The sequence below is a fragment of the Globicephala melas genome, unplaced genomic scaffold (assembly GCF_963455315.2).
Source record: "Globicephala melas unplaced genomic scaffold, mGloMel1.2 SCAFFOLD_392, whole genome shotgun sequence".
NCBI classification, from domain to species: Eukaryota; Metazoa; Chordata; class Mammalia; order Artiodactyla; family Delphinidae; genus Globicephala; species Globicephala melas.
In genome coordinates this window covers 107,162-126,918 of record NW_027207561.1, presented here as the reverse complement: position 1 = coordinate 126,918, position 19,757 = coordinate 107,162, and the positions used below count along the sequence as shown (strand labels likewise).

Genomic DNA, 19,757 nt, shown 5'->3' with positions numbered 1-19,757 from the left:
GCTTCAGGGCCCGGGGCCCGCGGTCCCTTGGGCATCGGCCCTGCCCGCCCACGCGGCCCTAGGCGCAGCCCGGCCGCAGCCCGGGCCGGCCCTCCTGCCCGACAGCAGCTGGCCCGAAGCCACTGGGAGCCACCATTGAGTCGCCACGGCCCCTCAGCCCCGGCAAGGCCACCCTTGCCCCCACACCCCCCGCCGAGCTCAGGACCCCGCCCCTGGTGGCCGGCAGGCCCGGGGAAGCGGCCCCTGCCCTCGATCCCGCTCCCGCACCCGGCCGCGGTGACACGCCAGAGGGGCGGGGTGGGGGGGGCTTTTGTCGGAGGGAGCTGTGGAGGGACACACCGGCACACAGGTGGCGGCGCCGGGGCTGGGCGCCGGTGGGGGCGGCCAGGTGCAGGTCGAGGGGCTCGCGGGCCGAAAGGACGGCAACTGGGCCCGCGGCGGATTCTGGGTCTGGAGGGCTCTGAGCCTCCATCCGCTCTGGTGCCTCGGGTCTACCGGCCCGACGCCTGGTAGCGCGACACCCCACCGGCCCACAGACGTAGCCTCCCCAGCTGTGCTCACAGCGAGTCCAACCGCAGCCTGCATCCCTCCACGGGACACTTGGATTACTCCCGCGATCCCCACGAGGTGCGGCACCCGGCGGCCGAATGGGCTGAGATCCTGCCCTTGCGGCGCCCTGTGGCCACCTCCGCCTCCCTCACGGTACTGGCCGAGGCCTCGGACCAGCGGGCCCCGGCTCCCAGCTCAGCGCTGCTCCTCCGCCCCTCTCACCTCCTGCCCGACGTCCAGGCTACCGAGCACCCTCCACCCCCGCCCACCTTCATGCCACTCAGCCGGAACCCGGGAGGCAATGCCAACTACCAGGTGTATGACAGTCTGGTGCTGAAGCGGCAACCGCAGGAGGGCCAAGCGCGGGCCAACTCGCTGCTACCTTCCACCTCGGCCTCCAGGCCCTCTCTGCACGGGAGCCAGACTGGGAAAATGAACTTACCAGCAGCAAGTGGGGGCAGGGGCAGGGGGCGGCAGGGCATGGAGAGAGGAATAAAGAGCGCCAGAGTCCAGGAAACATTGGTGGTCTGTGGCTTGGAAGCGCCACTCCTTCTGCCAGCCTGGGTCCCTGCGCTTGGCTTCCTGCAATAAGAAGCCAGTGTCCCCTTCTTGGCCTGAGGGTCCCTTTGGTTTAGTGGCCACAGTTCTGCCAGCAGGCCCCTCCTGGTCCTATACCATGCACTAAGTACATCTGCAGCTGCAGACTCCAAACCCCTGGTCTCTGGGCACCTCCTCTGTGTCTCAGCTGTCCCTGTCCACAGAGAGCCTCATACAAGAAGTTGCTTCCAAACTGGGAGGTTCCACATCTGGGCAGGTCCAGCTCCAGGCCCAGTGAAGGGCATGAAGAAGGCTGAGGCTCTGGACTCCAGCCAGGCCTTCAGCAGGCCTCTGAGGCCAAGGTCTTCCTAGTCTCAAGAGGGGCCAAGAGACGCAATGTGTCATTTGAACAAGTGAGTCAGCGGGCGGTGAGCGAATGAATGACCGCTCGAGGGGATGTATGCCAGCCACCGGGCCCTGTTTGACTGTCCAGGCTCAGCTTACCTGACCCTGGTTACCAGGGAATGCCACTCTGGGCCCTCCTTTTCATCCCCCTCCCTCACTGTGACCTCACCACCTGCCCCATTATGACCCAGTCTGGCTCCCAGTTAAAACTGGAGGGCAGAGGGCCCAGGCAGTCCTGGGACCAACGGCCATGGGTGAGCGAAACTACTACCGAGCCGAGCCGTTCACTGGCCCCATCCCCAGGAAATGCCAGGAGCAAGGATACTCAATTCTTCTGATCCCGGTCAGCTTCATCTTGCTCAACGTGGGGATCAACATGGTGACTACGGTCAGGGCAGGATCTGTGCAGCGCGGTTGGGGGAGCCCTGGGGTCTTGAAGGGGCTGAGGTGGGAGGGCTGCTGGGGTGTGACCGGGACAAGGGTTGGATTTCAGGGCTCACCCTGCTCCCGGCCTCCCCCCTCCCCTTCTTCCCTCAACTCTGGAGGCATCTGAAGAGATTCTTGCGGGCACTTTTCAATCGTATTTTCCACAAAGGTGAGTGGGCGCCGGCGTGGGTTCAGGGGATGTGGGCCTGTCCCCTTTCTTCTATCCCTGCCTTGATTCTCAGCCCCTCAGGAACCCAGGCCCTGACCCATCTCGCCTTTCCCCACAGACAAGCAAGCCAGCTGTGTAGGCACCCATCGCATGTGCATGCGCTGCTCCGTGGATCCCAAGAACCTGTGCTCAAGAGTTTCTTCCCACTTCTGCCATCGCCCAAGCTTCCTGCTCGGGCAGGTAAACCCACCTTGACTACTGCCTGCAGCGGGGCTCGGCGGGGGCGGAGCCGGCGGCCCCCCCGCCGCGGGCGAGTAAAGGAGAAGGCGGGCGGAGCGGGAGGCAAAAAGCCTACAGCACCCGGTATTCCCAGGCGGTCTCCCATCCAAGTACTAACCAGGCCCGACCCTGCTTAGCTTCCGAGATCAGACGAGATCGGGCGCGTTCAGGGTGGTATGGCCGTAGACGGGGGCGGGGGGCCGCGGGCGGCCTCTTGAGGCCCAGTTTCGCTGGCGCTGGCGCCTTAACGCCAGCCTGGTGGCCGGCCCGCCCCGGCAGGGCCCCCTCGCCCGCCCAGGCAGGGGCAACGGAGGTCTCGGGTATCGGGCGGCGGCGGAGGGTTTGGCGACCACCTCCCAGCCCAGGGCGGCCGTGACCCAGCAAACCCTTCGGCGCTTGGCGCCCCGCCCAAGATCCCGCACGTCGCTCACAGGGACGTGGCCCCGGAGGCTTCAGGGCCCGGGGCCCGCGGTCCCTTGGGCATCGGCCCTGCCCGCCCACGCGGCCCTAGGCGCAGCCCGGCCGCAGCCCGGGCCGGCCCTCCTGCCCGACAGCAGCTGGCCCGAAGCCACCGGGAGCCACCATTGAGTCGCCACGGCCCCTCAGCCCCGGCAAGGCCACCCTTGCCCCCACACCCCCCGCCGAGCTCAGGACCCCGCCCCTGGTGGCCGGCAGGCCCGGGGAAGCGGCCCCTGCCCTCGATCCCGCTCCCGCACCCGGCCGCGCTGACACGCCAGAGGGGCGGGGTGGGGGTGGGGCTTTTGTCGGAGGGAGCTGTGGAGGGACACACCGGCACACAGGTGGCGGCGCCGGGGCTGGGCGCCGGTGGGGGCGGCCAGGTGCAGGTCGAGGGGCTCGCGGGCCGAAAGGACGGCAACTGGGCCCATGGCGGAGTCTGGGTCTGGAGGGCTCTGAGCCTCCATCCGCTCTGGTGCCTCGGGTCTACCGGCCCGACGCCTGGTAGCGCGACACCCCACCGGCCCACAGACGTAGCCTCCCCAGCTGTGCTCACAGCGAGTCCAACCGCAGCCTGCATCCCTCCACGGGACACTTGGATTACTCCCGCGATCCCCACGAGGTGCGGCACCCGGCGGCCGAATGGGCTGAGATCCTGCCCTTGCGGCGCCCTGTGGCCACCTCCGCCTCCCTCACGGTACTGGCCGAGGCCTCGGACCAGCGGGCCCCGGCTCCCAGCTCAGCGCTGCTCCTCCGCCCCTCTCACCTCCTGCCCGACGTCCAGGCTACCGAGCACCCTCCACCCCCGCCCACCTTCATGCCACTCAGCCGGAACCCGGGAGGCAATGCCAACTACCAGGTGTATGACAGTCTGGTGCTGAAGCGGCAACCGCAGGAGGGCCAAGCGCGGGCCAACTCGCTGCTACCTTCCACCTCGGCCTCCAGGCCCTCTCTGCACGGGAGCCAGACTGGGAAAATGAACTTACCAGCAGCAAATGGGGGCAGGGGCAGGGGGCGGCAGGGCATGGAGAGAGGAATAAAGAGCGCCAGAGTCCAGGAAACATTGGTGGTCTGTGGCTTGGAAGCGCCACTCCTTCTGCCAGCCTGGGTCCCTGCGCTTGGCTTCCTGCAATAAGAAGCCAGTGTCCCCTTCTTGGCCTGAGGGTCCCTTTGGTTTAGTGGCCACAGTTCTGCCAGCAGGCCCCTCCTGGTCCTATACCATGCACTAAGTACATCTGCAGCTGCAGACTCCAAACCCCTGGTCTCTGGGCACCTCCTCTGTGTCTCAGCTGTCCCTGTCCACAGAGAGCCTCATACAAGAAGTTGCTTCCAAACTGGGAGGTTCCACATCTGGGCAGGTCCAGCTCCAGGCCCAGTGAAGGGCATGAAGAAGGCTGAGGCTCTGGACTCCAGCCAGGCCTTCAGCAGGCCTCTGAGGCCAAGGTCTTCCTAGTCTCAAGAGGGGCCAAGAGACGCAATGTGTCATTTGAACAAGTGAGTCAGCGGGCGGTGAGCGAATGAATGACCGCTCGAGGGGATGTATGCCGGCCACCGGGCCCTGTTTGACTGTCCAGGCTCAGCTTACCTGACCCTGGTTACCAGGGAATGCCACTCTGGGCCCTCCTTTTCATCCCCCTCCCTCACTGTGACCTCACCACCTGCCCCATTATGACCCAGTCTGGCTCCCAGTTAAAACTGGAGGGCAGAGGGCCCAGGCAGTCCTGGGACCAACGGCCATGGGTGAGCGAAACTACTACCGAGCCGAGCCGTTCACTGGCCCCATCCCCAGGAAATGCCAGGAGCAAGGATACTCAATTCTTCTGATCCCGGTCAGCTTCATCTTGCTCAACGTGGGGATCAACATGGTGACTATGGTCAGGGCAGGATCTGTGCAGCGCGGTTGGGGGAGCCCTGGGGTCTTGAAGGGGCTGAGGTGGGAGGGCTGCTGGGGTGTGACCGGGACAAGGGTTGGATTTCAGGGCTCACCCTGCTCCCGGCCTCCCCCCTCCCCTTCTTGCCTCAACTCTGGAGGCATCTGAAGAGATTCTTGCGGGCACTTTTCAATCGTATTTTCCACAAAGGTGAGTGGGCGCCGGCGTGGGTTCAGGGGATGTGGGCCTGTCCCCTTTCTTCTATCCCTGCCTTGATTCTCAGCCCCTCAGGAACCCAGGCCCTGACCCATCTCGCCTTTCCCCACAGACAAGCAAGCCAGCTGTGTAGGCACCCATCGCATGTGCATGCGCTGCTCCGTGGATCCCAAGAACCTGTGCTCAAGAGTTTCTTCCCACTTCTGCCATCGCCCAAGCTTCCTGCTCGGGCAGGTAAACCCACCTTGACTACTGCCTGCAGCGGGGCTCGGCGGGGGCGGAGCCGGCGGCCCCCCCGCCGCGGGCGAGTAAAGGAGAAGGCGGGCGGAGCGGGAGGCAAAAAGCCTACAGCACCCGGTATTCCCAGGCGGTCTCCCATCCAAGTACTAACCAGGCCCGACCCTGCTTAGCTTCCGAGATCAGACGAGATCGGGCGCGTTCAGGGTGGTATGGCCGTAGACGGGGGCGGGGGGCCGCGGGCGGCCTCTTGAGGCCCAGTTTCGCTGGCGCTGGCGCCTTAACGCCAGCCTGGCGGCCGGCCCGCCCCGGCAGGGCCCCCTCGCCCGCCCAGGCAGGGGCAACGGAGGTCTCGGGTATCGGGCGGCGGCGGAGGGTTTGGCGACCACCTCCCAGCCCAGGGCGGCCGTGACCCAGCAAACCCTTCGGCGCTTGGCGCCCCGCCCAAGATCCCGCACGTCGCTCACAGGGACGTGGCCCCGGAGGCTTCAGGGCCCGGGGCCCGCGGTCCCTTGGGCATCGGCCCTGCCCGCCCACGCGGCCCTAGGCGCAGCCCGGCCGCAGCCCGGGCCGGCCCTCCTGCCCGACAGCAGCTGGCCCGAAGCCACCGGGAGCCACCATTGAGTCGCCACGGCCCCTCAGCCCCGGCAAGGCCACCCTTGCCCCCACACCCCCCGCCGAGCTCAGGACCCCGCCCCTGGTGGCCGGCAGGCCCGGGGAAGCGGCCCCTGCCCTCGATCCCGCTCCCGCACCCGGCCGCGGTGACACGCCAGAGGGGCGGGGTGGGGGGGGGCTTTTGTCGGAGGGAGCTGTGGAGGGACACACCGGCACACAGGTGGCGGCGCCGGGGCTGGGCGCCGGTGGGGGCGGCCAGGTGCAGGTCGAGGGGCTCGCGGGCCGAAAGGACGGCAACTGGGCCCGCGGCGGAGTCTGGGTCCGGGCCAGCCACCCCGGGAGCGTCTGGGGTGCGCCTGCCTTCCAGGGCCGCCTTCTGGCCGCCTGGCCGGCCGGGCCGGCGGGGAGCGACCCCGCCGGCGCGCGCCGTGGTGGGAGGGGCCTGAGGAGGTGGGGCCTGCAGCGGGGCCCGGCGGGGGCGGAGCCGGCGGCCCCCGCCGCGGGCGAGTAAAGGAGAAGGCGGGCGGAGCGGGAGGCAAAAAGCCTACAGCACCCGGTATTCCCAGGCGGTCTCCCATCCAAGTACTAACCAGGCCCGACCCTGCTTAGCTTCCGAGATCAGACGAGATCGGGCGCGTTCAGGGTGGTATGGCCGTAGACGGGGGCGGGGGGCCGCGGGCGGCCTCTTGAGGCCCAGTTTCGCTGGCGCTGGCGCCTTAACGCCAGCCTGGCGGCCGGCCCGCCCCGGCAGGGCCCCCTCGCCCGCCCAGGCAGGGGCAACGGAGGTCTCGGGTATCGGGCGGCGGCGGAGGGTTTGGCGACCACCTCCCAGCCCAGGGCGGCCGTGACCCAGCAAACCCTTCGGCGCTTGGCGCCCCGCCCAAGATCCCGCACGTCGCTCACAGGGACGTGGCCCCGGAGGCTTCAGGGCCCGGGGCCCGCGGTCCCTTGGGCATCGGCCCTGCCCGCCCACGCGGCCCTAGGCGCAGCCCGGCCGCAGCCCGGGCCGGCCCTCCTGCCCGACAGCAGCTGGCCCGAAGCCACCGGGAGCCACCATTGAGTCGCCACGGCCCCTCAGCCCCGGCAAGGCCACCCTTGCCCCCACACCCCCCGCCGAGCTCAGGACCCCGCCCCTGGTGGCCGGCAGGCCCGGGGAAGCGGCCCCTGCCCTCGATCCCGCTCCCGCACCCGGCCGCGCTGACACGCCAGAGGGGCGGGGTGGGGGTGGAGCTTTTGTCGGAGGGAGCTGTGGAGGGACACACCGGCACACAGGTGGCGGCGCCGGGGCTGGGCGCCGGTGGGGGCGGCCAGGTGCAGGTCGAGGGGCTCGCGGGCCGAAAGGACGGCAACTGGGCCCATAGCGGAGTCTGGGTCTGGAGGGCTCTGAGCCTCCATCCGCTCTGGTGCCTCGGGTCTACCGGCCCGACGCCTGGTAGCGCGACACCCCACCGGCCCACAGACGTAGCCTCCCCAGCTGTGCTCACAGCGAGTCCACCCGCAGCCTGCATCCCTCCACGGGACACTTGGATTACTCCCGCGATCCCCACGAGGTGCGGCACCCGGCGGCCGAATGGGCTGAGATCCTGCCCTTGCGGCGCCCTGTGGCCACCTCCGCCTCCCTCACGGTACTGGCCGAGGCCTCGGACCAGCGGGCCCCGGCTCCCAGCTCAGCGCTGCTCCTCCGCCCCTCTCACCTCCTGCCCGACGTCCAGGCTACCGAGCACCCTCCACCCCCGCCCACCTTCATGCCACTCAGCCGGAACCCGGGAGGCAATGCCAACTACCAGGTGTATGACAGTCTGGTGCTGAAGCGGCAACCGCAGGAGGGCCAAGCGCGGGCCAACTCGCTGCTACCTTCCACCTCGGCCTCCAGGCCCTCTCTGCACGGGAGCCAGACTGGGAAAATGAACTTACCAGCAGCAAGTGGGGGCAGGGACAGGGGGCGGCAGGGCATGGAGAGAGGAATAAAGAGCGCCAGAGTCCAGGAAACATTGGTGGTCTGTGGCTTGGAAGCGCCACTCCTTCTGCCAGCCTGGGTCCCTGCGCTTGGCTTCCTGCAATAAGAAGCCAGTGTCCCCTTCTTGGCCTGAGGGTCCCTTTGGTTTAGTGGCCACAGTTCTGCCAGCAGGCCCCTCCTGGTCCTATACCATGCACTGAGTACATCTGCAGCTGCAGACTCCAAACCCCTGGTCTCTGGGCACCTCCTCTGTGTCTCAGCTGTCCCTGTCCACAGAGAGCCTCATACAAGAAGTTGCTTCCAAACTGGGAGGTTCCACATCTGGGCAGGTCCAGCTCCAGGCCCAGTGAAGGGCATGAAGAAGGCTGAGGCTCTGGACTCCAGCCAGGCCTTCAGCAGGCCTCTGAGGCCAAGGTCTTCCTAGTCTCAAGAGGGACCAAGAGACGCAATGTGTCATTTGAACAAGTGAGTCAGCGGGCGGTGAGCGAATGAATGACCGCTCGAGGGGATGTATGCCGGCCACCGGGCCCTGTTTGACTGTCCAGGCTCAGCTTACCTGACCCTGGTTACCAGGGAATGCCACTCTGGGCCCTCCTTTTCATCCCCCTCCCTCACTGTGACCTCACCACCTGCCCCATTATGACCCAGTCTGGCTCCCAGTTAAAACTGGAGGGCAGAGGGCCCAGGCAGTCCTGGGACCAACGGCCATGGGTGAGCGAAACTACTACCGAGCCGAGCCGTTCACTGGCCCCATCCCCAGGAAATGCCAGGAGCAAGGATACTCAATTCTTCTGATCCCGGTCAGCTTCATCTTGCTCAACGTGGGGATCAACATGGTGACTATGGTCAGGGCAGGATCTGTGCAGCGCGGTTGGGGGAGCCCTGGGGTCTTGAAGGGGCTGAGGTGGGAGGGCTGCTGGGGTGTGACCGGGACAAGGGTTGGATTTCAGGGCTCACCCTGCTCCCGGCCTCCCCCCTCCCCTTCTTGCCTCAACTCTGGAGGCATCTGAAGAGATTCTTGCGGGCACTTTTCAATCGTATTTTCCACAAAGGTGAGTGGGCGCCGGCGTGGGTTCAGGGGATGTGGGCCTGTCCCCTTTCTTCTATCCCTGCCTTGATTCTCAGCCCCTCAGGAACCCAGGCCCTGACCCATCTCGCCTTTCCCCACAGACAAGCAAGCCAGCTGTGTAGGCACCCATCGCATGTGCATGCGCTGCTCCGTGGATCCCAAGAACCTGTGCTCAAGAGTTTCTTCCCACTTCTGCCATCGCCCAAGCTTCCTGCTCGGGCAGGTAAACCCACCTTGACTACTGCCTGCAGCGGGGCTCGGCGGGGGCGGAGCCGGCGGCCCCCCCGCCGCGGGCGAGTAAAGGAGAAGGCGGGCGGAGCGGGAGGCAAAAAGCCTACAGCACCCGGTATTCCCAGGCGGTCTCCCATCCAAGTACTAACCAGGCCCGACCCTGCTTAGCTTCCGAGATCAGACGAGATCGGGCGCGTTCAGGGTGGTATGGCCGTAGACGGGGGCGGGGGGCCGCGGGCGGCCTCTTGAGGCCCAGTTTCGCTGGCGCTGGCGCCTTAACGCCAGCCTGGCGGCCGGCCCGCCCCGGCAGGGCCCCCTCGCCCGCCCAGGCAGGGGCAACGGAGGTCTCGGGTATCGGGCGGCGGCGGAGGGTTTGGCGACCACCTCCCAGCCCAGGGCGGCCGTGACCCAGCAAACCCTTCGGCGCTTGGCGCCCCGCCCAAGATCCCGCACGTCGCTCACAGGGACGTGGCCCCGGAGGCTTCAGGGCCCGGGGCCCGCGGTCCCTTGGGCATCGGCCCTGCCCGCCCACGCGGCCCTAGGCGCAGCCCGGCCGCAGCCCGGGCCGGCCCTCCTGCCCGACAGCAGCTGGCCCGAAGCCACCGGGAGCCACCATTGAGTCGCCACGGCCCCTCAGCCCCGGCAAGGCCACCCTTGCCCCCACACCCCCCGCCGAGCTCAGGACCCCGCCCCTGGTGGCCGGCAGGCCCGGGGAAGCGGCCCCTGCCCTCGATCCCGCTCCCGCACCCGGCCGCGGTGACACGCCAGAGGGGCGGGGTGGGGGGGGGCTTTTGTCGGAGGGAGCTGTGGAGGGACACACCGGCACACAGGTGGCGGCGCCGGGGCTGGGCGCCGGTGGGGGCGGCCAGGTGCAGGTCGAGGGGCTCGCGGGCCGAAAGGACGGCAACTGGGCCCGCGGCGGAGTCTGGGTCCGGGCCAGCCACCCCGGGAGCGTCTGGGGTGCGCCTGCCTTCCAGGGCCGCCTTCTGGCCGCCTGGCCGGCCGGGCCGGCGGGGAGCGACCCCGCCGGCGCGCGCCGTGGTGGGAGGGGCCTGAGGAGGTGGGGCCTGCAGCGGGGCCCGGCGGGGGCGGAGCCGGCGGCCCCCGCCGCGGGCGAGTAAAGGAGAAGGCGGGCGGAGCGGGAGGCAAAAAGCCTACAGCACCCGGTATTCCCAGGCGGTCTCCCATCCAAGTACTAACCAGGCCCGACCCTGCTTAGCTTCCGAGATCAGACGAGATTGGGCGCGTTCAGGGTGGTATGGCCGTAGACGGGGGCGGGGGGCCGCGGGCGGCCTCTTGAGGCCCAGTTTCGCTGGCGCTGGCGCCTTAACGCCAGCCTGGCGGCCGGCCCGCCCCGGCAGGGCCCCCTCGCCCGCCCAGGCAGGGGCAACGGAGGTCTCGGGTATCGGGCGGCGGCGGAGGGTTTGGCGACCACCTCCCAGCCCAGGGCGGCCGTGACCCAGCAAACCCTTCGGCGCTTGGCGCCCCGCCCAAGATCCCGCACGTCGCTCACAGGGACGTGGCCCCGGAGGCTTCAGGGCCCGGGGCCCGCGGTCCCTTGGGCATCGGCCCTGCCCGCCCACGCGGCCCTAGGCGCAGCCCGGCCGCAGCCCGGGCCGGCCCTCCTGCCCGACAGCAGCTGGCCCGAAGCCACCGGGAGCCACCATTGAGTCGCCACGGCCCCTCAGCCCCGGCAAGGCCACCCTTGCCCCCACACCCCCCGCCGAGCTCAGGACCCCGCCCCTGGTGGCCGGCAGGCCCGGGGAAGCGGCCCCTGCCCTCGATCCCGCTCCCGCACCCGGCCGCGCTGACACGCCAGAGGGGCGGGGTGGGGGTGGAGCTTTTGTCGGAGGGAGCTGTGGAGGGACACACCGGCACACAGGTGGCGGCGCCGGGGCTGGGCGCCGGTGGGGGCGGCCAGGTGCAGGTCGAGGGGCTCGCGGGCCGAAAGGACGGCAACTGGGCCCATAGCGGAGTCTGGGTCTGGAGGGCTCTGAGCCTCCATCCGCTCTGGTGCCTCGGGTCTACCGGCCCGACGCCTGGTAGCGCGACACCCCACCGGCCCACAGACGTAGCCTCCCCAGCTGTGCTCACAGCGAGTCCACCCGCAGCCTGCATCCCTCCACGGGACACTTGGATTACTCCCGCGATCCCCACGAGGTGCGGCACCCGGCGGCCGAATGGGCTGAGATCCTGCCCTTGCGGCGCCCTGTGGCCACCTCCGCCTCCCTCACGGTACTGGCCGAGGCCTCGGACCAGCGGGCCCCGGCTCCCAGCTCAGCGCTGCTCCTCCGCCCCTCTCACCTCCTGCCCGACGTCCAGGCTACCGAGCACCCTCCACCCCCGCCCACCTTCATGCCACTCAGCCGGAACCCGGGAGGCAATGCCAACTACCAGGTGTATGACAGTCTGGTGCTGAAGCGGCAACCGCAGGAGGGCCAAGCGCGGGCCAACTCGCTGCTACCTTCCACCTCGGCCTCCAGGCCCTCTCTGCACGGGAGCCAGACTGGGAAAATGAACTTACCAGCAGCAAGTGGGGGCAGGGACAGGGGGCGGCAGGGCATGGAGAGAGGAATAAAGAGCGCCAGAGTCCAGGAAACATTGGTGGTCTGTGGCTTGGAAGCGCCACTCCTTCTGCCAGCCTGGGTCCCTGCGCTTGGCTTCCTGCAATAAGAAGCCAGTGTCCCCTTCTTGGCCTGAGGGTCCCTTTGGTTTAGTGGCCACAGTTCTGCCAGCAGGCCCCTCCTGGTCCTATACCATGCACTGAGTACATCTGCAGCTGCAGACTCCAAACCCCTGGTCTCTGGGCACCTCCTCTGTGTCTCAGCTGTCCCTGTCCACAGAGAGCCTCATACAAGAAGTTGCTTCCAAACTGGGAGGTTCCACATCTGGGCAGGTCCAGCTCCAGGCCCAGTGAAGGGCATGAAGAAGGCTGAGGCTCTGGACTCCAGCCAGGCCTTCAGCAGGCCTCTGAGGCCAAGGTCTTCCTAGTCTCAAGAGGGACCAAGAGACGCAATGTGTCATTTGAACAAGTGAGTCAGCGGGCGGTGAGCGAATGAATGACCGCTCGAGGGGATGTATGCCGGCCACCGGGCCCTGTTTGACTGTCCAGGCTCAGCTTACCTGACCCTGGTTACCAGGGAATGCCACTCTGGGCCCTCCTTTTCATCCCCCTCCCTCACTGTGACCTCACCACCTGCCCCATTATGACCCAGTCTGGCTCCCAGTTAAAACTGGAGGGCAGAGGGCCCAGGCAGTCCTGGGACCAACGGCCATGGGTGAGCGAAACTACTACCGAGCCGAGCCGTTCACTGGCCCCATCCCCAGGAAATGCCAGGAGCAAGGATACTCAATTCTTCTGATCCCGGTCAGCTTCATCTTGCTCAACGTGGGGATCAACATGGTGACTATGGTCAGGGCAGGATCTGTGCAGCGCGGTTGGGGGAGCCCTGGGGTCTTGAAGGGGCTGAGGTGGGAGGGCTGCTGGGGTGTGACCGGGACAAGGGTTGGATTTCAGGGCTCACCCTGCTCCCGGCCTCCCCCCTCCCCTTCTTGCCTCAACTCTGGAGGCATCTGAAGAGATTCTTGCGGGCACTTTTCAATCGTATTTTCCACAAAGGTGAGTGGGCGCCGGCGTGGGTTCAGGGGATGTGGGCCTGTCCCCTTTCTTCTATCCCTGCCTTGATTCTCAGCCCCTCAGGAACCCAGGCCCTGACCCATCTCGCCTTTCCCCACAGACAAGCAAGCCAGCTGTGTAGGCACCCATCGCATGTGCATGCGCTGCTCCGTGGATCCCAAGAACCTGTGCTCAAGAGTTTCTTCCCACTTCTGCCATCGCCCAAGCTTCCTGCTCGGGCAGGTAAACCCACCTTGACTACTGCCTGCAGCGGGGCTCGGCGGGGGCGGAGCCGGCGGCCCCCCCGCCGCGGGCGAGTAAAGGAGAAGGCGGGCGGAGCGGGAGGCAAAAAGCCTACAGCACCCGGTATTCCCAGGCGGTCTCCCATCCAAGTACTAACCAGGCCCGACCCTGCTTAGCTTCCGAGATCAGACGAGATCGGGCGCGTTCAGGGTGGTATGGCCGTAGACGGGGGCGGGGGGCCGCGGGCGGCCTCTTGAGGCCCAGTTTCGCTGGCGCTGGCGCCTTAACGCCAGCCTGGCGGCCGGCCCGCCCCGGCAGGGCCCCCTCGCCCGCCCAGGCAGGGGCAACGGAGGTCTCGGGTATCGGGCGGCGGCGGAGGGTTTGGCGACCACCTCCCAGCCCAGGGCGGCCGTGACCCAGCAAACCCTTCGGCGCTTGGCGCCCCGCCCAAGATCCCGCACGTCGCTCACAGGGACGTGGCCCCGGAGGCTTCAGGGCCCGGGGCCCGCGGTCCCTTGGGCATCGGCCCTGCCCGCCCACGCGGCCCTAGGCGCAGCCCGGCCGCAGCCCGGGCCGGCCCTCCTGCCCGACAGCAGCTGGCCCGAAGCCACCGGGAGCCACCATTGAGTCGCCACGGCCCCTCAGCCCCGGCAAGGCCACCCTTGCCCCCACACCCCCCGCCGAGCTCAGGACCCCGCCCCTGGTGGCCGGCAGGCCCGGGGAAGCGGCCCCTGCCCTCGATCCCGCTCCCGCACCCGGCCGCGGTGACACGCCAGAGGGGCGGGGTGGGGGGGGCTTTTGTCGGAGGGAGCTGTGGAGGGACACACCGGCACACAGGTGGCGGCGCCGGGGCTGGGCGCCGGTGGGGGCGGCCAGGTGCAGGTCGAGGGGCTCGCGGGCCGAAAGGACGGCAACTGGGCCCGCGGCGGAGTCTGGGTCCGGGCCAGCCACCCCGGGAGCGTCTGGGGTGCGCCTGCCTTCCAGGGCCGCCTTCTGGCCGCCTGGCCGGCCGGGCCGGCGGGGAGCGACCCCGCCGGCGCGCGCCGTGGTGGGAGGGGCCTGAGGAGGTGGGGCCTGCAGCGGGGCCCGGCGGGGGCGGAGCCGGCGGCCCCCGCCGCGGGCGAGTAAAGGAGAAGGCGGGCGGAGCGGGAGGCAAAAAGCCTACAGCACCCGGTATTCCCAGGCGGTCTCCCATCCAAGTACTAACCAGGCCCGACCCTGCTTAGCTTCCGAGATCAGACGAGATCGGGCGCGTTCAGGGTGGTATGGCCGTAGACGGGGGCGGGGGGCCGCGGGCGGCCTCTTGAGGCCCAGTTTCGCTGGCGCTGGCGCCTTAACGCCAGCCTGGCGGCCGGCCCGCCCCGGCAGGGCCCCCTCGCCCGCCCAGGCAGGGGCAACGGAGGTCTCGGGTATCGGGCGGCGGCGGAGGGTTTGGCGACCACCTCCCAGCCCAGGGCGGCCGTGACCCAGCAAACCCTTCGGCGCTTGGCGCCCCGCCCAAGATCCCGCACGTCGCTCACAGGGACGTGGCCCCGGAGGCTTCAGGGCCCGGGGCCCGCGGTCCCTTGGGCATCGGCCCTGCCCGCCCACGCGGCCCTAGGCGCAGCCCGGCCGCAGCCCGGGCCGGCCCTCCTGCCCGACAGCAGCTGGCCCGAAGCCACTGGGAGCCACCATTGAGTCGCCACGGCCCCTCAGCCCCGGCAAGGCCACCCTTGCCCCCACACCCCCCGCCGAGCTCAGGACCCCGCCCCTGGTGGCCGGCAGGCCCGGGGAAGCGGCCCCTGCCCTCGATCCCGCTCCCGCACCCGGCCGCGGTGACACGCCAGAGGGGCGGGGTGGGGGGGGGCTTTTGTCAGAGGGAGCTGTGGAGGGACACACCGGCACACAGGTGGCGGCGCCGGGGCTGGGCGCCGGTGGGGGCGGCCAGGTGCAGGTCGAGGGGCTCGCGGGCCGAAAGGACGGCAACTGGGCCCGCGGCGGAGTCTGGGTCCGGGCCAGCCACCCCGGGAGCGTCTGGGGTGCGGCTGCCTTCCAGGGCCGCCTTCTGGCCGCCTGGCCGGCCGGGCCGGCGGGGAGCGACCCCGCCGGCGCGCGCCGTGGTGGGAGGGGCCTGAGGAGGTGGGGCCTGCAGCGGGGCCCGGCGGGGGCGGAGCCGGCGGCCCCCGCCGCGGGCGAGTAAAGGAGAAGGCGGGCGGAGCGGGAGGCAAAAAGCCTACAGCACCCGGTATTCCCAGGCGGTCTCCCATCCAAGTACTAACCAGGCCCGACCCTGCTTAGCTTCCGAGATCAGACGAGATCGGGCGCGTTCAGGGTGGTATGGCCGTAGACGGGGGCGGGGGGCCGCGGGCGGCCTCTTGAGGCCCAGTTTCGCTGGCGCTGGCGCCTTAACGCCAGCCTGGCGGCCGGCCCGCCCCGGCAGGGCCCCCTCGCCCGCCCAGGCAGGGGCAACGGAGGTCTCGGGTATCGGGCGGCGGCGGAGGGTTTGGCGACCACCTCCCAGCCCAGGGCGGCCGTGACCCAGCAAACCCTTCGGCGCTTGGCGCCCCGCCCAAGATCCCGCACGTCGCTCACAGGGACGTGGCCCCGGAGGCTTCAGGGCCCGGGGCCCGCGGTCCCTTGGGCATCGGCCCTGCCCGCCCACGCGGCCCTAGGCGCAGCCCGGCCGCAGCCCGGGCCGGCCCTCCTGCCCGACAGCAGCTGGCCCGAAGCCACTGGGAGCCACCATTGAGTCGCCACGGCCCCTCAGCCCCGGCAAGGCCACCCTTGCCCCCACACCCCCCGCCGAGCTCAGGACCCCGCCCCTGGTGGCCGGCAGGCCCGGGGAAGCGGCCCCTGCCCTCGATCCCGCTCCCGCACCCGGCCGCGGTGACACGCCAGAGGGGCGGGGTGGGGGGGGGCTTTTGTCGGAGGGAGCTGTGGAGGGACACACCGGCACACAGGTGGCGGCGCCGGGGCTGGGCGCCGGTGGGGGCGGCCAGGTGCAGGTCGAGGGGCTCGCGGGCCGAAAGGACGGCAACTGGGCCCATGGCGGAGTCTGGGTCTGGAGGGCTCTGAGCCTCCATCCGCTCTGGTGCCTCGGGTCTACCGGCCCGACGCCTGGTAGCGCGACACCCCACCGGCCCACAGACGTAGCCTCCCCAGCTGTGCTCACAGCGAGTCCAACCGCAGCCTGCATCCCTCCACGGGACACTTGGATTACTCCCGCGATCCCCACGAGGTGCGGCACCCGGCGGCCGAATGGGCTGAGATCCTGCCCTTGCGGCGCCCTGTGGCCACCTCCGCCTCCCTCACGGTACTGGCCGAGGCCTCGGACCAGCGGGCCCCGGCTCCCAGCTCAGCCCTGCTCCTCTGCCCCTCTCACCTCCTGCCCGACGTCCAGGCTACCGAGCACCCTCCACCCCCGCCCACCTTCATGCCACTCAGCCGGAACCCGGGAGGCAATGCCAACTACCAGGTGTATGACAGTCTGGTGCTGAAGCGGCAACCGCAGGAGGGCCAAGCGCGGGCCAACTCGCTGCTACCTTCCACCTCGGCCTCCAGGCCCTCTCTGCACGGGAGCCAGACTGGGAAAATGAACTTACCAGCAGCAAGTGGGGGCAGGGACAGGGGGCGGCAGGGCATGGAGAGAGGAATAAAGAGCGCCAGAGTCCAGGAAACATTGGTGGTCTGTGGCTTGGAAGCGCCACTCCTTCTGCCAGCCTGGGTCCCTGCGCTTGGCTTCCTGCAATAAGAAGCCAGTGTCCCCTTCTTGGCCTGAGGGTCCCTTTGGTTTAGTGGCCACAGTTCTGCCAGCAGGCCCCTCCTGGTCCTATACCATGCACTAAGTACATCTGCAGCTGCAGACTCCAAACCCCTGGTCTCTGGGCACCTCCTCTGTGTCTCAGCTGTCCCTGTCCACAGAGAGCCTCATACAAGAAGTTGCTTCCAAACTGGGAGGTTCCACATCTGGGCAGGTCCAGCTCCAGGCCCAGTGAAGGGCATGAAGAAGGCTGAGGCTCTGGACTCCAGCCAGGCCTTCAGCAGGCCTCTGAGGCCAAGGTCTTCCTAGTCTCAAGAGGGACCAAGAGACGCAATGTGTCATTTGAACAAGTGAGTCAGCGGGCGGTGAGCGAATGAATGACCGCTCGAGGGGATGTATGCCGGCCACCGGGCCCTGTTTGACTATCCAGGCTCAGCTTACCTGACCCTGGTTACCAGGGAATGCCACTCTGGGCCCTCCTTTTCATCCCCCTCCCTCACTGTGACCTCACCACCTGCCCCATTATGACCCAGTCTGGCTCCCAGTTAAAACTGGAGGGCAGAGGGCCCAGGCAGTCCTGGGACCAACGGCCATGGGTGAGCGAAACTACTACCGAGCCGAGCCGTTCACTGGCCCCATCCCCAGGAAATGCCAGGAGCAAGGATACTCAATTCTTCTGATTCCGGTCAGCTTCATCTTGCTCAACGTGGGGATCAACATGGTGACTATGGTCAGGGCAGGATCTGTGCAGCGCGGTTGGGGGAGCCCTGGGGTCTTGAAGGGGCTGAGGTGGGAGGGCTGCTGGGGTGTGACCGGGACAAGGGTTGGATTTCAGGGCTCACCCTGCTCCCGGCCTCCCCCCTCCCCTTCTTGCCTCAACTCTGGAGGCATCTGAAGAGATTCTTGCGGGCACTTTTCAATCGTATTTTCCACAAAGGTGAGTGGGCGCCGGCGTGGGTTCAGGGGATGTGGGCCTGTCCCCTTTCTTCTATCCCTGCCTTGATTCTCAGCCCCTCAGGAACCCAGGCCCTGACCCATCTCGCCTTTCCCCACAGACAAGCAAGCCAGCTGTGTAGGCACCCATCGCATGTGCATGCGCTGCTCCGTGGATCCCAAGAACCTGTGCTCAAGAGTTTCTTCCCACTTCTGCCATCGCCCAAGCTTCCTGCTCGGGCAGGTAAACCCACCTTGACTACTGCCTGCAGCGGGGCTCGGCGGGGGCGGAGCCGGCGGCCCCCCCGCCGCGGGCGAGTAAAGGAGAAGGCGGGCGGAGCGGGAGGCAAAAAGCCTACAGCACCCGGTATTCCCAGGCGGTCTCCCATCCAAGTACTAACCAGGCCCGACCCTGCTTAGCTTCCGAGATCAGACGAGATCGGGCGCGTTCAGGGTGGTATGGCCGTAGACGGGGGCGGGGGGCCGCGGGCGGCCTCTTGAGGCCCAGTTTCGCTGGCGCTGGCGCCTTAACGCCAGCCTGGAGGCCGGCCCGCCCCGGCAGGGCCCCCTCGCCCGCCCAGGCAGGGGCAACGGAGGTCTCGGGTATCGGGCGGCGGCGGAGGGTTTGGCGACCACCTCCCAGCCCAGGGCGGCCGTGACCCAGCAAACCCTTCGGCGCTTGGCGCCCCGCCCAAGATCCCGCACGTCGCTCACAGGGACGTGGCCCCGGAGGCTTCAGGGCCCGGGGCCCGCGGTCCCTTGGGCATCGGCCCTGCCCGCCCACGCGGCCCTAGGCGCAGCCCGGCCGCAGCCCGGGCCGGCCCTCCTGCCCGACAGCAGCTGGCCCGAAGCCACTGGGAGCCACCATTGAGTCGCCACGGCCCCTCAGCCCCGGCAAGGCCACCCTTGCCCCCACACCCCCCGCCGAGCTCAGGACCCCGCCCCTGGTGGCCGGCAGGCCCGGGGAAGCGGCCCCTGCCCTCGATCCCGCTCCCGCACCCGGCCGCGGTGACACGCCAGAGGGGCGGGGTGGGGGGGGCTTTTGTCGGAGGGAGCTGTGGAGGGACACACCGGCACACAGGTGGCGGCGCCGGGGCTGGGCGCCGGTGGGGGCGGCCAGGTGCAGGTCGAGGGGCTCGCGGGCCGAAAGGACGGCAACTGGGCCCGCGGCGGAGTCTGGGTCCGGGCCAGCCACCCCGGGAGCGTCTGGGGTGCGCCTGCCTTCCAGGGCCGCCTTCTGGCCGCCTGGCCGGCCGGGCCGGCGGGGAGCGACCCCGCCGGCGCCCGCCGTGGTGGGAGGGGCCTGAGGAGGTGGGGCCTGCAGCGGGGCCCGGCGGGGGCGGAGCCGGCGGCCCCCGCCGCGGGCGAGTAAAGGAGAAGGCGGGCGGAGCGGGAGGCAAAAAGCCTACAGCACCCGGTATTCCCAGGCGGTCTCCCATCCAAGTACTAACCAGGCCCGACCCTGCTTAGCTTCCGAGATCAGACGAGATCGGGCGCGTTCAGGGTGGTATGGCCGTAGACGGGGGCGGGGGGCCGCGGGCGGCCTCTTGAGGCCCAGTTTCGCTGGCGCTGGCGCCTTAACGCCAGCCTGGCGGCCGGCCCGCCCCGGCAGGGCCCCCTCGCCCGCCCAGGCAGGGGCAACGGAGGTCTCGGGTATCGGGCGGCGGCGGAGGGTTTGGCGACCACCTCCCAGCCCAGGGCGGCCGTGACCCAGCAAACCCTTCGGCGCTTGGCGCCCCGCCCAAGATCCCGCACGTCGCTCACAGGGACGTGGCCCCGGAGGCTTCAGGGCCCGGGGCCCGCGGTCCCTTGGGCATCGGCCCTGCCCGCCCACGCGGCCCTAGGCGCAGCCCGGCCGCAGCCCGGGCCGGCCCTCCTGCCCGACAGCAGCTGGCCCGAAGCCACCGGGAGCCACCATTGAGTCGCCACGGCCCCTCAGCCCCGGCAAGGCCACCCTTGCCCCCACACCCCCCGCCGAGCTCAGGACCCCGCCCCTGGTGGCCGGCAGGCCCGGTGAAGCGGCCCCTGCCCTCGATCCCGCTCCCGCACCCGGCCGCGGTGACACGCCAGAGGGGCGGGGTGGGGGGGGGCTTTTGTCGGAGGGAGCTGTGGAGGGACACACCGGCACACAGGTGGCGGCGCCGGGGCTGGGCGCCGGTGGGGGCGGCCAGGTGCAGGTCGAGGGGCTCGCGGGCCGAAAGGACGGCAA

The 19,757-nt window shown here is 69.3% G+C and overlaps 10 non-coding genes across 10 annotated transcripts; all 10 read right to left on the bottom strand.

The window, feature by feature from the left end:
* Positions 1-2,434: 2,434 nt before the first annotated feature.
* LOC132595104 (5S ribosomal RNA) lies at positions 2,435-2,553 on the bottom strand. The gene has a single exon (XR_009561261.1). It is a non-coding gene; the product is annotated as a 5S ribosomal RNA (ribosomal RNA).
* A 2,697-nt stretch (positions 2,554-5,250) lies between these two features.
* Positions 5,251-5,369, bottom strand: LOC132595103 (5S ribosomal RNA). The gene has a single exon (XR_009561260.1). It is a non-coding gene; the product is annotated as a 5S ribosomal RNA (ribosomal RNA).
* Positions 5,370-6,301: 932 nt separating this feature from the next.
* On the bottom strand, positions 6,302-6,420 carry LOC132595102 (5S ribosomal RNA). The gene has a single exon (XR_009561259.1). It is a non-coding gene; the product is annotated as a 5S ribosomal RNA (ribosomal RNA).
* A 2,697-nt stretch (positions 6,421-9,117) lies between these two features.
* Positions 9,118-9,236, bottom strand: LOC132595101 (5S ribosomal RNA). Its single transcript, XR_009561258.1, has one exon. It is a non-coding gene; the product is annotated as a 5S ribosomal RNA (ribosomal RNA).
* Positions 9,237-10,168: 932 nt separating this feature from the next.
* LOC132595180 (5S ribosomal RNA) lies at positions 10,169-10,287 on the bottom strand. Its single transcript, XR_009561337.1, has one exon. It is a non-coding gene; the product is annotated as a 5S ribosomal RNA (ribosomal RNA).
* A 2,697-nt stretch (positions 10,288-12,984) lies between these two features.
* LOC132595100 (5S ribosomal RNA) lies at positions 12,985-13,103 on the bottom strand. The gene has a single exon (XR_009561257.1). It is a non-coding gene; the product is annotated as a 5S ribosomal RNA (ribosomal RNA).
* A 931-nt stretch (positions 13,104-14,034) lies between these two features.
* Positions 14,035-14,153, bottom strand: LOC132595099 (5S ribosomal RNA). Its single transcript, XR_009561256.1, has one exon. It is a non-coding gene; the product is annotated as a 5S ribosomal RNA (ribosomal RNA).
* A 932-nt stretch (positions 14,154-15,085) lies between these two features.
* LOC132595097 (5S ribosomal RNA) lies at positions 15,086-15,204 on the bottom strand. Its single transcript, XR_009561254.1, has one exon. It is a non-coding gene; the product is annotated as a 5S ribosomal RNA (ribosomal RNA).
* Positions 15,205-17,900: 2,696 nt separating this feature from the next.
* LOC132595096 (5S ribosomal RNA) lies at positions 17,901-18,019 on the bottom strand. The gene has a single exon (XR_009561253.1). It is a non-coding gene; the product is annotated as a 5S ribosomal RNA (ribosomal RNA).
* A 931-nt stretch (positions 18,020-18,950) lies between these two features.
* Positions 18,951-19,069, bottom strand: LOC132595095 (5S ribosomal RNA). Its single transcript, XR_009561252.1, has one exon. It is a non-coding gene; the product is annotated as a 5S ribosomal RNA (ribosomal RNA).
* Between the last annotated feature and the right edge of the window lie 688 nt (positions 19,070-19,757).